At 43.9% G+C, this 18,428-nt stretch overlaps 1 long non-coding RNA gene across 12 annotated transcripts in view; it reads right to left on the bottom strand.

Moving 5' to 3' along the window:
* Nucleotides 1–18,428, bottom strand: part of LOC135300757 (uncharacterized) — a 37,758-nt gene that overhangs the window by 5,274 nt on the left and 14,056 nt on the right. For 7 of the 12 annotated variants that reach the window (XR_010362520.1, XR_010362521.1, XR_010362522.1 and 4 more), the window contains one exon: nt 10,233–10,700. The exons of 3 other annotated variants lie outside the window; for them this stretch is intronic. This is a non-coding gene — a long non-coding RNA (uncharacterized LOC135300757). 2 more of the 12 variants (XR_010362528.1, XR_010362527.1) reach the window with 2 other exon arrangements.

The following is an 18,428-nucleotide window of genomic DNA, read 5'->3' as shown; positions in this document are numbered from 1 at the left end:
ATGTACTGTGGTATGAGAAGTCCCTTTGGTCAATGGGGATCAGCTGTCCCAGCTGTGTCCCCTCCCAACTCCTGGTGCACCCCCCAGCTCCCTGACTGGTGAGAAGACCTTTGCTCGATTCAAGCCCTGCTCAGCAAGAACTAAAACATCCCAGGGTTATCCACACTCTTTCCAGCAAAAATCCAAGATATAACCCCATGTGAAGAAAATTATCTCAGTGCAAACTCCCTCAATTCCAGCCAGCACTCCTGTGTTGAGAATAGGTGCTACATGAGTAAAAAGGGGCAGGGGAGATAGCAAGGCATCACAGTTTGTTCTAAGAGCTGCAGGCTGGAGCTCAGAAATAAGCACCTTTCCTGTCCTTCCCATGCCAGGAATGAAGCAGGAGAAAGGTCACACTGGGATCTGCCAGGGAGAGGGGAATGCTGAAGAGTTCAGGGTTGTGCATCATCCAGTCATGCTGGGGAGAGAGACTGTGCCAACTGCTTCAGCCCAGGGTTTGTAGTCCATGGCTCTCAGCCCTCTGCAGGTTGGGGTGTGTGAACACAAGGCAGGAATTTTGCCCACCTGTAGCAATTCTCTGTGTCTTCATTTACAATTGGCAGCTCTGCTCTCTCCTGCTCTTAGTGTCATGATCCTGAGAGCACTAAGGAGACTCAATTAACCCGATCACCTGATTACCACAACACACCTGTATCAGCTGATACAGACTGGCAACTCTCTGTCAGCTCTGGCTGGAGGCACCAGGCTCAGACTGACTTGTGTTTCAGGTATGCTTGTGCCTTGTCTTGTGTTTTGCTCTCCTGGGTGGATTTTGGATGTGTGCTGTCAGTAGCTTTGGTTGTTTTGAGTCACAGGAGTACTCCTAGAAATGGGGTATGGACAACTTTGTGCTTGTTAACTTATATGAAAATGCAGAAGGGACACCTGTCATAAAATAAGAGATAAACCTCAATGTCCTTCCTGCTTCATTCAGCCAAGTTGTTCTTTATGTTTTAGGAACTGGTAGGTGAGGAAGGATTTCCTGGTTGATGGTGCACAGCATTTAGGTTTCTAACCAGATCTCTGTTGTTGGAGAGAGATGTTCAACACTTTGGGCTCTGCTCTAGAGCTCACTGAAGTCACCCAAAGCTCAGTCGCTGCCTTCATTGGAAATGAAATGCAAAGTCGGAAGAGACAGGTTTGATTGCAGTTCGCAGGACTTCACGAACAGTGTGAGAAGTTTAGGCTGCACTTTAATTCACAGAACAATTTGTATTGTCACATAAACAGCACCTGAACAGGAGATTCCTAAGTGAAACTTGAAGAAGTTGTAGTATTTGTAGCTCCGGTTCATCAGATGCACTGTGACTGCATCTGGGCACTACAGTGGTGCAACAGTGTAATATTTGTGTTATCAAAGTGGTTTTGAGACAAAAAAAAATCCCCGGAAGGTTTTGGCTCCTTGTGGTCAACAGACCTCTCAATACAGAGTAGCTGGCTGAAGTTCAGTGTGGGCACCAGTGTTTCCTAATTTAAATGTGCCTCTCCCTCCTCTCTGATGCTGCTTGCTCAGTGGTGTGATCATCTTCCACATTTAAAGTGGTTTTCCCCCCAACAGTGTGCCTCAGCAGCTGTCAGCTTACCCTGTGAGAACCTGAGTTTCTGGGGTGGGTGATATGGCAGCTACTTGGGGTACATGAAGTGGAGTGAGCTACTTCAAGGTGAAAAGCTCTCCAGAAACAGCAGTTCCTGTGCTGCCGAGTGTTCTCCAGCCTGCAAAGGGTCCCTCTTCCTTGATTTCACCATCCCTTAAGACCTGGGAGCTTTGTGGCTTTGGTGGGGGTGAAGAAGCTTTTCTACCCATGTTGGTCCTTGGAAGAGGGCAGTTTTCCTCTGCTGAGCAAGATGAGGTGCAGAAAATGTGTCAGTCCCATCCCAGGCTGGGCTGGGGTTGCCTGCAGGGTGCTGCCCACCACCAGGGAGCTTCCATGGCATTTTGGATTTGTAGCCATGGTGGCAAACACAGCTGAGCTGTGCTGCTCCAGAGCAGGGTACCCTCACGTGGGGGAAGAGTTTGCTACAGCCTTGGCAATGATCCTTTAAACCTCCCAGATATCACCCTCAGGAGATGTTGTCCCCTCCCTTCCCTGCTAAGCTTTGGAGGACTTGTGCTGAGGTGTCATCAATCTTGGGAATACTTCAACATAAAAGATGTTTTTGGTTTACCTTGCTATATTTAGGATTCACTTACAAGAGGAGTACTAAACTTGGAATGTTTGGAGCATACGGGGGTGTTGATCTCTTATATTTAGCTTGATCTGTCAGTTATACAAGCATCTGTCACAGACATAGCAGATGGCAGAAAGCCCTGATAGGGTTCAGAGGGAAAAGAACCAAGATCTTGGTTATTGGGGGCAGGGTATGCTTAGGAGTGAAAAAAGCTCATAAAACATATGTCTGTTTTCTGTAGGGAAGCAAGAGCTGGACTCCAACGTGGCATGATCAGCATGAATCTAGGAGAAGTGATTGCAATAAAGTTTGAAAGCTGAGATAGCTCAAGAATGCCACTTGAGTTGGGGTGCCTTTTGGTTCTGGGGGCTATACAAAGGCAAATGAAAACAGGGTCCTTAGGCCAGGGAGATTTGCAACCTGTTGGCTCCGTGGATTTTGCTCTGTGGCTGCAGCTGTTGGAACTGAGGTAAAAGAAGTGTTTGACTGGGAATTTGGCTTCACAGCCAGCTCCCCTGACTGAATTGTGTGCGATGTGCCAAAAGGAGCAGCTCCTCTGCCTGTGCTCAGCTAACGCTCCCAACAGGCCCAAATCTACTTGGGTGTTCTGGAAGCTGTGCTGTGACTCACATCAGTTCCCCGAGCTTGGCCCCTTGAGCACGTCCAGAGGAGGGCAACTAGGTTGGTGAGGGGCTTGGATCCCTCTGAGGAACAACTGAGGGAGCTGGGGATGTTTAGCCTGGAGAAAAGGAGAGTCAGGGTGGCCTTATCAATCTCTACAGCCACCTGAAGGGTAGTTGTAGTCAGATGGGTTTGGTCTCTTTCTCCAGGCAGCAACTGACAGAATGAGAGGACACAGTCTCAAGCTGCATCAAGGCAAATACAGGTTGGATATTAGGAAAAAGTTTTTTATTGAAAGAGTGATAAAGTACTGGAATTTTCTGCCCAGAGAGATGGTGGAGTCACCATCCCTGGATGAGTTTAAAAAAACTGGATATGGCACTCCATGTCATGGTTTGCTTGAGGTGTTAGGGCATGAGTTGGACTCAATGATCTTGAAAGTGTCTTTTAGCCTAGTGATTCTGTGAATTCAAAACTCAGCTTTCAGCTTCATCAGCCTGTGGATGCAGTCACCATGGAACTGGAAGACTGGTGTTGCTGGTGGAAAATGGGGGAGTGGGAGAAGAATGGGGTATCTGAAATTATGGGCTGGGCAGAAAGTGAGGCCCACTCCTTTAAGTGGTAACAGGGTTTCCGATGGGTCTCGCACAGCATTCTCCTGTGGCTGCTGGGGACAGCAGCTGAACACAAGCCAGCTGTACCCAGGTGGCCGAGAGGCCAATGGCACTTGGCCTGGATCAGCAATGGTGTGGCCAGCAGGATCAGAACAGTGATTGTCCCCTGTGCTGGCACTGCTGAGGCCCCATCTCAAATCCTGTCCAGTTCTGGCCCCTCACAGCAACATGGACATTGAGGGGCTGGAGCATGTCCAGAGAAGGGAATGGAGCTACAGAAGGGTCTGGAGCACCAGGAGGGGCTGAGGGAGCTGGGGGGGCTCAGTCTGGAGAAAAGGAGGCTCAGGGGGGACCTGCTGGCTCTGCAAAACTCCCTGACAGGAGGGGACAGCCAGGGAGGGGTTGGGCTCTGCTCCCAGGGAACAAGGGATGGGATGAGAGGAAACGACTTTGAGCTGCACCAGGGGAGGTTCAGGTTGGATGTCAGGAAGGATTTCTTCACTGAAAGGGTGCTCAGGCATTGGAAGGGTCTACCCAAGGAAGTGGTAGAATCTCCATCTCTGGGGTGTCCAAGAAACAACTGGATCTGGCATTTAATGCTTTAGTTGACAAGGTGGGGATTATTCCAAAGGTTGTACTCAGTGATTGTGATCCTGTGGTTCCACTCAGTGATTCTAAAAGTGACTGAGATCTTGGCAGGGTGTGTTATGTGGTAGGATGAGGCTTGGGCTCACATTGCTTTAGCAAAAGATGAATAACTGTCCTAGGAATGCTTTCCCCACATCACACGAAGATGTGTTAAGTGATTCATTGTGGTCATTTTACTTTTTCACTAACATGCACTTGCTTAGACAGATTCCTTGTACCATCAATTAGGATGAATTATGAATTAAGTTGAATTGGCTTAAAACTATCCATTTTTGTAGACTGTACCGAGTGGATTTTCTTCCTCACAAAAATGCTTTCATTCTTTTTGCTCAAAAAGCAGGCAAACAAAATCCCCATGATAAACTAATTGACGTAGTTGTGGTATGTAGTCACCAGGCAGGAAAATCAACCCCATCTGAAATGCAGAGCCCAGGCAGTTCACGTCACCACTTCCTTCTGATTTCAGTGCTGACCCAGAGCAGGGGAACCAAGGTGATCAGAGGGATAGAGCAGCTCTGCTGTGAGGGAAGGCTGAGGGAATTGGGATTGTTCAGCCTGGAGAAGAGAAGGCTTTGGGTGGTAGGAGGAGGTACCATTTTCAAGCTGCTGAGAGAAGTTTGAGGACTGGGGGAAGTGGAAGGAAATAGGGAGAGAGGGGAAAGGATGAAGTCCTAAAGCTTTCTGTGTACCTGTTTACTTCAAAGGTGTGGTGGGAATGAAACGTTTTTATACAAACCACTTTGCAGCCAATAGAAATTAATCAGTGACTATAATTTTCATAGAAGTGTTTCATTTTCTATCTGGCTTGTCTAGGACTTAAGGCTTTCTTTTTCGGGTTTGCAGTCAGTGTGAATGCATTTTAGAGGCAATTTTTGGTTTGCTGCTTGCTTACTGCGCATCTGCAGGGATGTGTTTGAGTAGGATGCTGCTCTCTGTTCTGTTGATGGCACATAGCTTTTCCATTTATAAGTTAGTGGGAACCTGCTGAATCCCAGGAGTATAAGCTCCTCAGAGGTAACTGAGATTTTGTGCAAGACTCAACTGTTGGTTTTGAGAGTAACTTCTCTTCAACAGAGGTGAATGAAACTTTAGGTTCTTTACCAGCAAAGGCAAAAGTTGTTCTGGTACGCAAGATAGATTTGCAGTGAATTATGTGACAGGTGACACTTGATATTGATGAAGGTTCTGCCATGAAGAAGTAAGGTTTTCCACTGGAAGGACTTAATGCAGTGCCCTTTCCCATTTTAATGATCTTTGGAGCAAAAATTATTAACCAGCCTTTCTTGCTGCCAGTCTGGTGATAATACCAGTTAGATAATGCTGAGTGTCATTGTTCTGATGCAGAAAAAAACCAGAGCAATAATTCACCCTCCATACCCTGATGCATGAAGCTGTCATCTCTGCTGGTGATAATTAATGCTGCAGAAGTAGCTGTGCCATTGGTTATAGCTGCACCTTGCAGATAATAAATATTTGCCCAGCAGCAACTGATTGTGGGCACATTTTCAGGTAGATGTGAAGAAATGCATCATTTAAGCTGATACCATCTGCTAATTCAGGTGCCTAAGAGAAGTATTTAAAACATAATTTGATTTGAATTTGGTGTGGACTTCTAAGCAAAAAGAACTCCCCCCATGAACCCCCCCCCAAAAAACCAACCAAATGCCAAACCTGTCACATTCTGTAATTCTGGCTTGTTAATAGCAGCAATTAAAACACCAACTGATGATAATTAATTTTTCTTTGTTTTCTCTGGGTTTGCCTCCTCAACTGATAGAACACAGCTTCTTCCAGAATATCTTCTTATTGAAGAAAACATTTTTGGCTGACCCCAAACAGTTCAGCCAAAGGAATGTTAATAAAAGGAGTTATTAAAATCCTTGCACTGAATAGACTTTAACTTCAACAGGAATACTATTTCAAGATGCAGCAGCTCAGCCTAAGGACAACAAGCCATGTTTATTTTGTAGCTGATTCAGTGGTTGGAGTTCAGTTACATCCAAATGCTCTGAGAAAATTCATCAAGTAATGGAGGGGGATGGAGGCAGTCAGGGGGAAGTCTGATTTTATTTCAGACTCCAGACCATCTGCTTTCAAAAAAGGCATTGCTCTTAGATGGAAGATACCTTTTTTTAATTAATTAACTTTCTAGATACTTTTTTTGTTTATATGTTGCCCTACCAAAATGTGTTATCAGCATGTAAAGTTCCTTGTTTTCCTGAGGGCTGCTGGATGCCTGTGGCAGACATTTTTGGTCTCATGGAGGGAAAAATAGTGATTTCCGGGGCAGTTCAAACTGAAGTAGGTTGTTTAGGTGGCACTGAAGTCCCCAAGTTACCAGTAGAATGCTGCTGAGGATATGGCTGGACCTAACAGTCCCTCCTTTGGAACACAGGGTGGATGCCACACACTTGTCAGCTTTTTTTTCTTGAAAAAAATATCCTCATACTCTTCCCACTGCATTCCATGAGCAGGCAACAAGGAGGAGCCCAGGAAACTTCAGGGTGGTCATGCTCACCTTGATCTCTGGAGAAAGTGATGGAACAACTTGCCCTAGGAGGTGTTTCCAAGCACAGGAAGGTGGCCAAGAGGAGGCAGCATGGGCTTACCAAAGAGATGTCATGCTTGACCAAGCCGGACAACCTTTTGTGATGAAATGAATAGGTTGGTGGATGAGGGGACAGCAGCGAACATTGCCCACCTGGACTTCAGTAAGGCCTTTCATACTCACAGCAGAGCAGATGGAGGGTGGAGTAAATAAGACAGAGAACAGAGCAGATGGAGGGTGGAGTAAATAAGACAGAGAACAGAAGGGAATGGCCAGTGCACAAAATTTTAATGTAGTCCAATCCTGACCAATATCCTTATTAATGATGTGAATGATGGGAAGAGTATTCCCCCAGCAGACAGAGAACTGGGAGTAGTGGCTGGTGTCCTTGGGGGCTGTGCTATCATCCAGGGATGCCTAGGCAGGCTGGAGAAAGGGGTGGCAGGAACCTCCTGGAGCTCAGGAAGAAGGAGTGCAAAGTCCTGTGGACCTGAGCAGGAAGAGGCTCCAGTATTTGCTGGGGACCGAGTGACTGGGAAGCAGCTTGACAGGAAAGCACCTGGCAGGCACCAGGATGGATGTGAGCCAAGTGTACTCCAGTAGCAAAGAAAGTTAAAAGTATCCTGAGCTGTGTTAGAAGGATCATTGTCAGTGAGTCAAGGAGGTGATCTTTCCCCTCTTTTTAGCACTGGTGAGGCCACACCTGGAGAATTGTCTGAAGTGCTCTTACTGGGAGCCCAGTAAGAGAAAGGCATGGATGTGCCGGAGAGAGTCTGATGAAGGGACTGGAGCATTTCTGCTGTGAGGAAAAGCTGGGAGCTCTGTAACTCTTGAGAGCTCTCAAGGGAATCTTACCAAGGTGTAGAAATATCTGATGGGACTAGGTAAATAAGATGAAGCCAGGCTTTCTTTCCACAATGCCCAGCCACAGAACCAAAGGCAATGAGCACAAACTAGAACACAAACTGGTATTTTGGTTGTTGTTTGGTTGGGTTTTTGTTTGTTTGGGGTTTTTTTTAAGTTTTTTAAGGAAACAGAGTAGAAATTTAACAGAGTAGAAATTTATTTCAGATTTAGGTGCCATTTTGAATTATTTCATTTGTAGCTTGCATAGATGAAACATGCTGTTTTAACTTGTTTAGTCTGTTAACTCTGCTGTGCTCGAGACTGCCCGTTCTCGCAAAAAGCCTGTGTTCGCAGAACTGCCTCAGCCAAGGAAAAAGAATGCGAACTTCTGAGCTAAAAGGAAGATAAAAGTGGCCCGTTTAACATTAAAACAAAGACAAGAGACAAAGCTAAAACTGCAAGAGATGAACAGAGTAACCAGAAAGTTCTCTCGATACAAAGACTGATAAGAACTAGTTGCAAATCACAACACGAAAATGCATGTAAAATGAATATGCATGAACCTATTGTGAAAATCTATGCATACATATAAGTAAGAGGGATAAAAAAGGTTTGAGAATTCTCAGGAGTGCACATGTCCTTTGAAGGGAATGATGCACCCCCACATGCACCCAGTGCTGGACTAAACATACCACCTTTACAACTTTTACAAGTTGTGCAGTTAGGTTTTTTTCCAAAAATCATTTTGATAAGACCAGCCAGGAGACGGTCTCTGGCCTCACAGGGGCAGAGAGAGGGGCGGATGTCCTAGGTGCGCCCCTGGATTTTCCGTAGAGGAGCTCCGCTCTGTCTCGGCTTGCCTCCTGCAGAGTCAGATGAGGACCTGCTGGTGTGCAATAAGTATCAAAGGGCCCTGAGAGGAGAGAGATAGGGCTGCTGGTAAGCTGCTCAGAGATGTCTGAGTGCACAGCCTCATCCCTGTGCCTGCAGGCAGCCATCGGCCAAGCACAGTCGGCGGCAAAGGTTCTCTAGTTGATAGCACAACTAGGGACAAGTTCATTGTTCAATAGAGCAACTGCTAGTGGTTCTGGGGGTGAGTCAAGTGAACCCGAACTTTGTGTGCTTGTGGTGTCCAGACATTGTAGTTAATGTGCTTATAATCGTGTGAGTGCGGGGTGTATGAAAGAGGGAGTGAGTGAGTGAGTGAGTGAGTGAGTGAGTGAGTGAGTGAGTGAGTGTACCCACGCCACTGGGGCGGGGGGTTCTACCCGCGTCCGAAACGGCCAGGTGAAGCCTGGGACGCCAGCTGGAGCAGGCTGTGAGGGCAGGGAGCACCCCACAGAGAAGTAGAAGAAGGGGAGAAATATGAGTGAAGACATTTATTGTGTTTAAAAGCAGTAATTTGTGTAGATTGTACACATTTTAACTGTAGCTAAACAAACTCATGAGGTTCCTCTGCCCCAGTAGTTTAGACTTGATCCCTGAGAGTTTATGAATCCTGTGAGTTATTAGATAGACAGAGGAGAGGAATGAGTTCATTTAGAGGAACTTGACTTCAGCTAGTAATATGGTAAGTCTAAACTAAGAACAACCCGCCATAGAGGATTTAGAAATCCCTGAAGTGACAAACAGAATAGCCTACCTCTGTGAGCAATTCCTGGGAACCTTTAGTGCATCAAGAGGCTGGCACCCTACGTGGGGTATTATTGCAGTGCAGAGTTTGTAAGAGGCGCTAGTATTGCTGCTCTAGTAAGCGTCAAAGCATATGCCCCAAGTGTAAATTGAAGTTTCCTAATCAAGCTGATTCAGAACCTAAGATCTTAAAGCTTGTTTGTAAAGGATCACATCTGATACCCTCCGCCTGGGGGTATATGTAAGAAGAAAACTGAAAAAAGACTAAGACTATGAGACTCTGTGAAGAGAGGTTTGAGTGAAAATGAGATAGAACAAGGAGAAGGAGATAATGAGAACTAACCAAAGCAAAGTAGTTCTCAGAGCTAGCTCCTTAGGGTGTATCTTACCCCACTATAAAGAAGTCACCAGTAGGGTTGGCATAAACCTATTGTAAAACTCCATACATATGTACAAGAGATAAAAAAAAGTTCAAGAATTCTCAGAAGTATGTATATCCTTTAATAGGAACAATACCCACATTCTCCAGTGCTAGAATAAACAATTTTTACAAGTTGTAGAGTTAGTTTTTTTCCACAAATCATCTGAACACTGGCACAGTTTGGCCAGGGAGGTTTTGGAGTTTTCATCCTTGGAGATATTCCAAAGCTGACTGGTCATGGTTCTGGGCAGGCAGCTGTGGCTGGCCCTACCTGAACAGGGGGTTGGACAAGGTGACCTCCAGAGGTCCCTGATAACTTCAGCCTTTCTGTGATCAATAGTTAAAATAACACCCTAAGTTTCTTCTCAGTGTATGGACAGAAGGTCTGATTTGGGAAAAGCTTCTGCTGACAGTGACTGCATTTAACTCTTGAACTTCTTCCTAATTTCTCTGTGCAGTTCTGCAGAACAGATGCCTGAAGGGACTTTTGTACCATTCACTCTGCTGTTGTCACTGATGAAAGATAATGTTCAGGAATATACTGGAAAAATGACAGGAATCACCATTTTATAAATAACAACATGACCTATATTCCTGCATTAGATATCTCTTTAAACCTCTTTTCTTCCTTTTAAGAAAAGACTGCTTTGTAGAATGCTTTTTATATTATTTCATATGTCTCAAGAGGCTGTTTTCCACATCTTACTATTGGGACATTTTTATTGACACTTGTGCCACTTTTTGCACTTAAATTCATCACTTTTAGCTGTAGATTCCCATTTAAATTCTCCATCCTGTGTCTGTCCTGTGAGAATCCCAAATGCCTGGAGATGGTCATTATTCTTCCTCACTTGAGAGTCTGCCTATATAGTGCTGCACAATGTAGATAGTGGTGGGTATGGTTTAGGATCTTTCTGTTGTTTCAAATTTTCAGAGCTGATAAGGTACTTATACCCTCCTACACAACCTGGCTGAAGACTCATTTGGTGGCTGCATAATCAAACTGGTTGCTCTGTGTATTTCCCTTTTTGGCTTTTAGTACTGTTCTTCAGCAGCACCATGATCCACTTCTTCCTGCTGCCTATCTACCTTTTTAAGAATCCAGCTTGTTAAGACAATTTGTGAAAGCATTTGGTGACATTCACTGCCTTCTTCAAGTCTGCCCAAAAAAAAAAAAAAGAAAATTCATAGTTACAGAAGCAATCAGAGCTTCAATGTGGGTAGGAAGTTATTTGTGTAGATATTTGTATTTATCTGGCTAATGGCTAATATACAATGTCTGAGGATCTGAGTTGACCAAGGCAGCACAATCACGTTGACTCTTTTGTTGGGAGAATAAATGACAGAGAAAGCATTAATCTTGTTCATATTTCTCTCAAATAATCTCTGAAGTAATTTTTGTATCCCTTCTCTGTAATACTTGGGGTTTGGGGGTCCCATTTTTGTGTGCCCTGTGAATGGTAATGGGGAGCCAGGTTACAAATTAGCACTCAACTATTACAGCAATTAACATTACTTAATAATAGACTCATGGAATGGCCTGGTTTGGAAGGGACCTTAAAGATCATGTTGTTCCAGGGTCCCTGCCAAGACCGGGGTCACATCCCACTGGACCATCTTGCTCAAAGCAAAGGATGATCTCCTTCCTAGACCATGAGCACTGCATTTAGCTCACTCTGGTTTTTCACAGCCAATTGAGAAGAAAAGGAATTGCTGGGTGTGATTCATAGACAGCCTTAAATGTTTCCCAGACAGTAAGTGGATTGTGCTGCAGAAATACCAGTTTGCCCCCAGTGACTGTAATGGGAGTTTAGACCACTGGCTGAGTAGTTCACTGGCGATAACCAGGGTAAATCCAACCCCTAGTTTTGAAAATCTGTGAGAGATTAGGTACAGGTTTAATGTAGATTTTCAGCCTTGTGAGGAATGCCAGTGCCTTTGAGAAGGCCCAGATGATCCATGAAGTACCTGGGAAGCTCTAGAGCAGAATATTTGAAACATCTGCAGAAGAGCCTGTGATTCAGTTGATGTAGTGGTATTCCAGAATCATCTTTCAGGTTTTAAGTATATTTTTAATTTTTTTGGTCTGTGTATAAATATCAGAGTTCTGTTTGGCTTGTTCTTGATGGTTCATTGCTAACTTAAATAGATAAATGAATGCATTGCTTGCTGTATGGGGTTTTTTAGGGATAGATCCACCAAATGATGGGCACTGAAGTGCTCAGTTACTCTTCAGCTGGGGCCACAGAAAGACCTGGGATGGAGTGGGTGGTGAGAGGGAGAGGGCGACATAGTTTTCTCTGTTCTCTAATTCCCTTCTCATGAATTTTGTTAATGTTGGATCTCACATTTTGCATGAGTCAGGAGTGCTGTAGTGGTAAACATGAGTTTCTAGTCAAGCACAAATGCAACAAGAGAGAGGATGAAAAGAAAATGTGGAAAAAAACACTGAAGACTCAAGTGAGGATGGCAGAAGAGAGGAGTGTGATGGTTCTGTTCTCTGGCCTTCCAGAGATCTCCATGGAAATGAGTCTATCAAGTTAAAAAATAAGGCTGAGCTTTATTAAATGCTTTATTAAAAATACAGCAGTCTGAGGTGGAAGAGAACACTTCTCAAAAAAAAAATAAAAAATTTTTGTCAAAGATAGAGAGGTGGGAGGAAAGTCCACTAATGCTTTGCAACTTAGTAGTAACAAGCACCCACAGGAGCAAAATATATCTGAGTGCCACTGTGCCTGAGGAGGAATGAACATGTGAGTGTAGATGTGGGCTAGCTTGTGTATGGAATGGATGGGCTGTATCTTTGAGCAGTTGGATGGAAGGGGTTTTTCTGCTGCCTATGAATGAGCAAATTTGCTTTCTAAACTTCTGTAGGGTTATTTTTTTCTCTTGCCCTTTGGAGCACCAAGGCTGATAATCACCACTTTCTGCTGGTGGCTTCCGTGTGTAAAGGTGGCCTTACATAGACGAAGGCATTAGAGTAATTGCTGGCAGTAATCTCCTAAAAAAGAATCGGGAGAGAAAATGTGTCTGGGGAGGTGTAGTCCATGTGCACCATCACAGCCATGAAGGTTAATCTGAAGTTCTTGTTGTGCAAGAGCTGGATGTAATTGGACAACAAGAAGGACACCCCTGTATGTGACAAACAAAAACCTGCTGGGTTTTCTGGTGATGTAATATGAATTCACAGCAAGTAGATTTATGTGCAGTCAGTCCCTATCTCTTAAAGCATGCAAAACAGATGGATGCAGACACCCACTTCCCTGGTACTTCAATGCTCCTACAGAAAATCAGTATTTCTTCAACAGTCACAGAATCACAAAATTACCTGGGTTGGAAGGGTCCGTAATGACCATCCAGCTCCAGCCCCCTGCCATGGGATGGGGCAGCCACAGCTGCTGTGGCCAACCTGTGCCAGGGCCTCACCACCCTCACAGGGAAGAATGTCTTTGTGATATCCAATCTAAACCTGCTCTTTGTCAGTGTGAAGCCATTCCCCTTGTCCTGTCACTCCAGGCCTTATCAAGAGTCTCTCTCCATCTTTCCTGTGGGCTTCCTTCAGGCACTGGAAGGCCACAAGGAGGTCACCCCAAAGCCTTCTCTTCTCAAGGCTGAAAAATCCCAATTCCCTCAGCCTTTCCTCCCAGCAGAGCTGCTCCATCCCTCTGATCCCCTTGGTGTCCCTGCTCTGGCCTGGCTCCAGCAGCTCCCTGTGCTGGCCCCAGGGCTGGATGCTGCTCTGCAGGAGGGGCTGAGCAGATTCCCAGGCTCTGTCGCTCATGTACTTCCTACATGTTTGCATCACTGGGTTTCCAGTTTTCCCTATTGGACTGTTCAGGGTTTTCCTTCTTATCTCATCAGTGAAAAGAAACTTGATGTTTATCCTCTAAGCTCACACTGCTCAAGGTGTATCAATAACAGCTGTGAAGCTTCTTGAGTAGTTTCTGTTTATTGAGTTTTTCTTTGTTGTTGGTTTGGGGTTTTTTTTTTTGTTTTAGTTTTTTTTGGTGTTTTTTTTTTGTTTGGTTGGGGTTTGGTTTTTTGTGGGGTTTTTTTTGTTTTGTTTTTGGGTTTTTTTCTTTTTTTTCTTTCTGCCTTAAAGAAAAGGAGGGTGCTGTGTTATGGAATAACTAAAAGGGGCTTTTTTACCTAGCAAGGAATGCTGCTGTCCTCCACTGATGCACAGGGATAGGAAACAAGTGTGGTAGGAGAGGTACTGATGGTTGGTTAGAATGTTTTACCTGAGAAAGAGCCCAAGACTCTCTTTCTGTTCACCTGTCCCTACTTCTGCATCACTCTGAAGTCTTAAGGATCTTAATGCTTACATTTTAAGTCCAGGAGTGTTTTTCGCAGACTTTTGCACTTGCTTTTGCCTAAAGATGTAAACAGCATGGTATTGAAGTCTTCTGTGGTAACAGAGAGCCCAGCCCAGCAAATATTGATCCCAAGAGAAGCCCTTGGATGCTGCTGCACAGCAATACAGGAATATCAGCTTCTCTCATGTCTCTTCCATGGTGGGAGAAATGCATGTGGAATATTCCTTCTTGCTGTCTTTCCACAGATGGAAAGCTCACAAGGAGAAAAACATGAATTTTAGATCTGAACAGGGGGTGGGAAAGTAATAACTCGGAGGACAAGCCACAGTCATTGTCACTCCAGGACTTTACTATTATTAATTGTCAGCTTCTGTCCCTTTTTTCCCTCCCTAATAAACACTCCAGAAGGCTTTTCCACTTAGTGAACAACCTGTTCTACACAACAGGGAGTAAGGAAGATGAATTCATCTCTATCTCAAATTTGGATGAGGAAAGAGTGGAACATTTGGTCTGTGGTGAGGGGACACAAGCTGCCTTTTCAAAAATGATATTCCACAAACTCCAATTAAGTGGAATGCTGGGTTTTGTGACGTTATCCCAAGGCTGGAAGTGTTCGTGTGTGCATTTTTTTTTTTTATTTTAAAGCTGTGAGGTTCATACCCAAAAGCACAGAGTCTTAAAATCAACATTTAAAAGGTTTGAAGCACTGTTTGAGACACAGTCTTTGTTCAAGCTTCTGTTGTTCTTGCTGTCTAGGTTGTATATTTTGACCCTTGCTTGAGCACAGAGGTGGGACCAGATAACTCACTGTGGTCTCTTCTAAATTTACCTATTCTGTGATATTTATCTATGCTGGTGACATGACTTCTATTTCTTCATAATTTTTTGATGGGTGACCTTAAGAAAAAGTGCTGCTAACATTTATATCACTCATTTATCTTAGTCTTTAAACAGCAATTTCCTTCTCTACTACTTTTTCTGTCTATCCATTCACATCCCTTTTGATGCCTATTTGACTCGTGCACCTTTCAAGGAAGATGTGGTCCTGGGGCAAATTCAGCTGCTCCAATAATCCATTTATATTGCTGGTCCTTATAGTGTTTCTGTGGACTGCAGTGCCATGTCTTCATGAACAGAGGTTTTTTTTTCCTTCAAAAGCATCAGCTGTGTTTTCTGGTATATCAAATTAGCAATAATTTACTTAGGGAAAATATTGTGAGTTACAAAGAAGGATTGTGTCTAATTGCACTGGCCTTCTTCCATCTGGGATTTCACCAGCCTTTTGCCTGTGATCCTTGTTGGATCAAAGCTTCCCTCTGAAGTGGGAAGAACTGGAAAATAGCAAGAGGGAGGAGGATGCCATACAATTCCAGTATCCTCAACTAAAAGCACCCTGGTGGCATCACTCTGGTATCCTGAACCTGAAAATCACAGGAGTCCTGTCAACTTAAAGGGCAGCATCAAATTCCAGATCTCTGGAAGGCCAGGCCAGGCACCCAAATATTCTCCCAGGATTTAGGATAGGGATCCTCATATGCTAAATTTGTCTGTAGAGTGATGAATGTCCTTCCACTGGTCTGTTTTGCACCATAAATATAACTGATTCTAGCAGTGCCCAGAAAAGAGCTGCTGGCTGCTCTTTAGATCCTATTTATGCTCTAAATGCCATGGACAAGTGCTAGCCATTAACAGGAAAAATGTACTGTGGTTTCTCTGAGCCTTTAGAAGTGTGTCAGCGCTCCACCTGCACCCCCTTCCTCCCTATTTTTGAATCTCTTAGCATTTGGACACTGAACTTTTGTGAGTCCTGCTATAATTCATGTATCCTTCTTTCTTAAAGGCTATGGACTCCTACATTTCCAGTCCAAAACAGTGGAGTCCTTCTTAAGAAAATCCAAAAGCATTTGCTAAAAGTAGAGGTAGAAATGCATAGGAGTCCAATTCTAGTCCAGCCAATAATATTGCAGTAAATAAAATTTATCCAGTAACTATCAGGATATCTTTACCATAAGCTTTAGAGATCTCCTGAATTAGCTGTTTAAAAACCAACCACTGTGGTCCCTTCTAACCTGACCTATGTGATTCTGTGAGCTGGTTTTATTTCCAATTCTTTACAAAGCTCAGGATTTTGGAAGAAGGGTAGGTGAGTTAAGGTGAGTTGGGCTTGCCTGCGTGCCCCCCATGGCACCTGCAAGCCCTGAGCCAGCTGACACTGTTTCAGTGCAGAATGCTGAGACAAAATCAGAGGATGAGTAAACCCTGCCCTGCAGCCTTTGTATGTAATCCACCTGTCCAACAGCACTGACATCATCTCCTGGAGAAGGAACTGAGAGGAACTTCAGTGTAGAAACCTCAGAGTTCAGTATAGCTCTGTTGGATTGAGTCTCCTGCCCCTTGATGGGGGCTAAGATCAAGCTCTTTCACATATTTAATACCTTTTACATACACAGCAGAAATTATGTTTTGAGAGATTCAGTTTTTGAAATATGACTTTGGCTTTTTCAGTGCTCAGTTCCATTTAGTTCCTACACCGATCCTTCCCTCTTTCCCATATTCTCTGGCAAGATGAAGGAGTGCCTGGCAGTGAGTGTTTTATTGGCTCCAAAAAAGGTGGGCTGAGGGAATGCTGGGGAGTGACTGGGAGATGCCAGGAAGTACAATGGGAACACTCAAGGAATGTGCAAGCACTGCAGAGCTATGTGCATGGTGGTGGTGGTGCCTTATGAAGGCTGACCTAGAACAGAGGCTAGATGTAGTTAAAGAATACAGTAGGTATTTATTAAGAGGCCTCAACCTTGGGCAGCACAAGAGCCCAGCCTGGGCTACACCCCAGGTGAACCCAAAATGGTCACAAAAACGGATGAACAGTCAGGGGGTCTCATACTTTTATAAGTTTTGGTCCATTAACATATTGGAGTTAATTGTATAATTACAACTCTAGCCCATTAAGTCCCATCCTTCTTGTTTTCTTCAGTCCACCATTGTTTATGCTCTTGGGCCTGAGATCTGGATTGCCTGTCCTTGGGTCCTCATCTAGAGAAGGAATTGTTTTGTCTACCTATTCTATGAAGAGAGCTTACTGTCCTCTTATATGAAGCCCAGACCCAAACACTAAAGCAGCACAGAATCTGAAAAATATAAAAGCTAATACCTGAGGCATCAGTGGGGCAGGAATTTCTGTGAGATCCTATGAAAAATGTTGCAGTAACACAGAATGGGAATGCTGGAAGTGGAAATGAAGTGAGTTGTCCTGCAGACTGCAGACAGTGGAGATGGGTCCCACAAGGCCTTGTGGGACAGAAAACCTTGTTTTAAAAATGAATTGAGCATAGTTTGTTCTAAAAATGATCAAGATTCATGCTACAGAATCCAGCAGAAGGAAGAATTTAAAAGCAAATTAGTTAAGCTGGGAAGAAGAAAAGTAGGATGAGAAGGTGTAACAAACATAGAGAAGGGCTGCATGACAAATGTCTGCATCATATGTCTTTTTGCTTTAAATTCTGTCATTTCTGTGTTTTCTCCTGAATACCAGCATCAGGAAAAAGAGAGTTATGGTGTAAGTTCTTGGGGTGGGTGAGTAATACTGTATTGCAGAGCTCCACAGGGAAATTTTGCCTTTATTGTTTGCATTACCATATTACCAAAAGGCCTTTGGGAATCAAAACATTATTTTTTTAGGCCCTATGTGGCAGAAGTTTCTCCACTATAAGCAATAACTCTATAAAGAAAAAGTGCAGTGGTAGGGAAGATAAGAACTGGAAGCAATACTAGGAAAATCTGTTATGCATATTAATATTGCATAGAAATCTTGGTGGGAGATGAAATTGGATTTTAGATTTGGATTTTACTCTTGAAATAAAAAATGCTGTGCTGAATCTGTGGAGATAGCTTTGGATAATTAGGCTTTCTGAGCTCTCTTTTTTTTCTTTAAATGCAAGAAATATGCTACTAGTGTAGTTCCTGGGCTCTGTAGACTAGGGAATGCTGATGGCATCCTAGAGAAACTTCCTCATGTCACTGGAGGAAACTGGAATTGTGGAATATGCTGGTAAACAGATTTTTTAAAAAGCCAAACAGACTGGGAAAATGTTAGTGACTTACCATAGAGCCACTAGCATTTATATAGGTCAGATTCCAATACGATACCTGGGCCATTGGTAAAGATTCCTGAAGGGAATGGATGGCAAGTTTTATAATCTTAATTTCAGCACAGCTGCTATCTCTGTGGAAAAGCTGCCTCCATAATAAAGAGATTTTTATTTAAGCAGCCAAAATGACATACTGTTCCATCATGAAGTTCAACCTTCTCCCTCCCCAGGATTCAGGGGATGCTGGATTTCTGAAGGACAGAGCAAGAGAGACTCCTGAAGGGAATGTGTAGCTCCAGAAGTTGTGGTGGCCTTGCTCATGCCATGCACTACAGTACCTGCAGGGACCACTGGGTGTGCAGCTCCTAGAATGTGGTTTTTCACTTAAAAGTAGCTCTTTTTTTCCTCTAAAAAAGTCAATTTCAGCCATGTCTGAAATGAATCTGACAGATCTTGGTCACAGCAAAGCATAGGCATTGTTCC

Source organism: Passer domesticus, chromosome 5, assembly GCF_036417665.1.
Source record: "Passer domesticus isolate bPasDom1 chromosome 5, bPasDom1.hap1, whole genome shotgun sequence".
Lineage (NCBI taxonomy): Eukaryota > Metazoa > Chordata > Aves > Passeriformes > Passeridae > Passer > Passer domesticus.
Note: the sequence above shows the minus strand (reverse complement) of the source record. Positions and strands in the feature narration are given on the sequence as shown.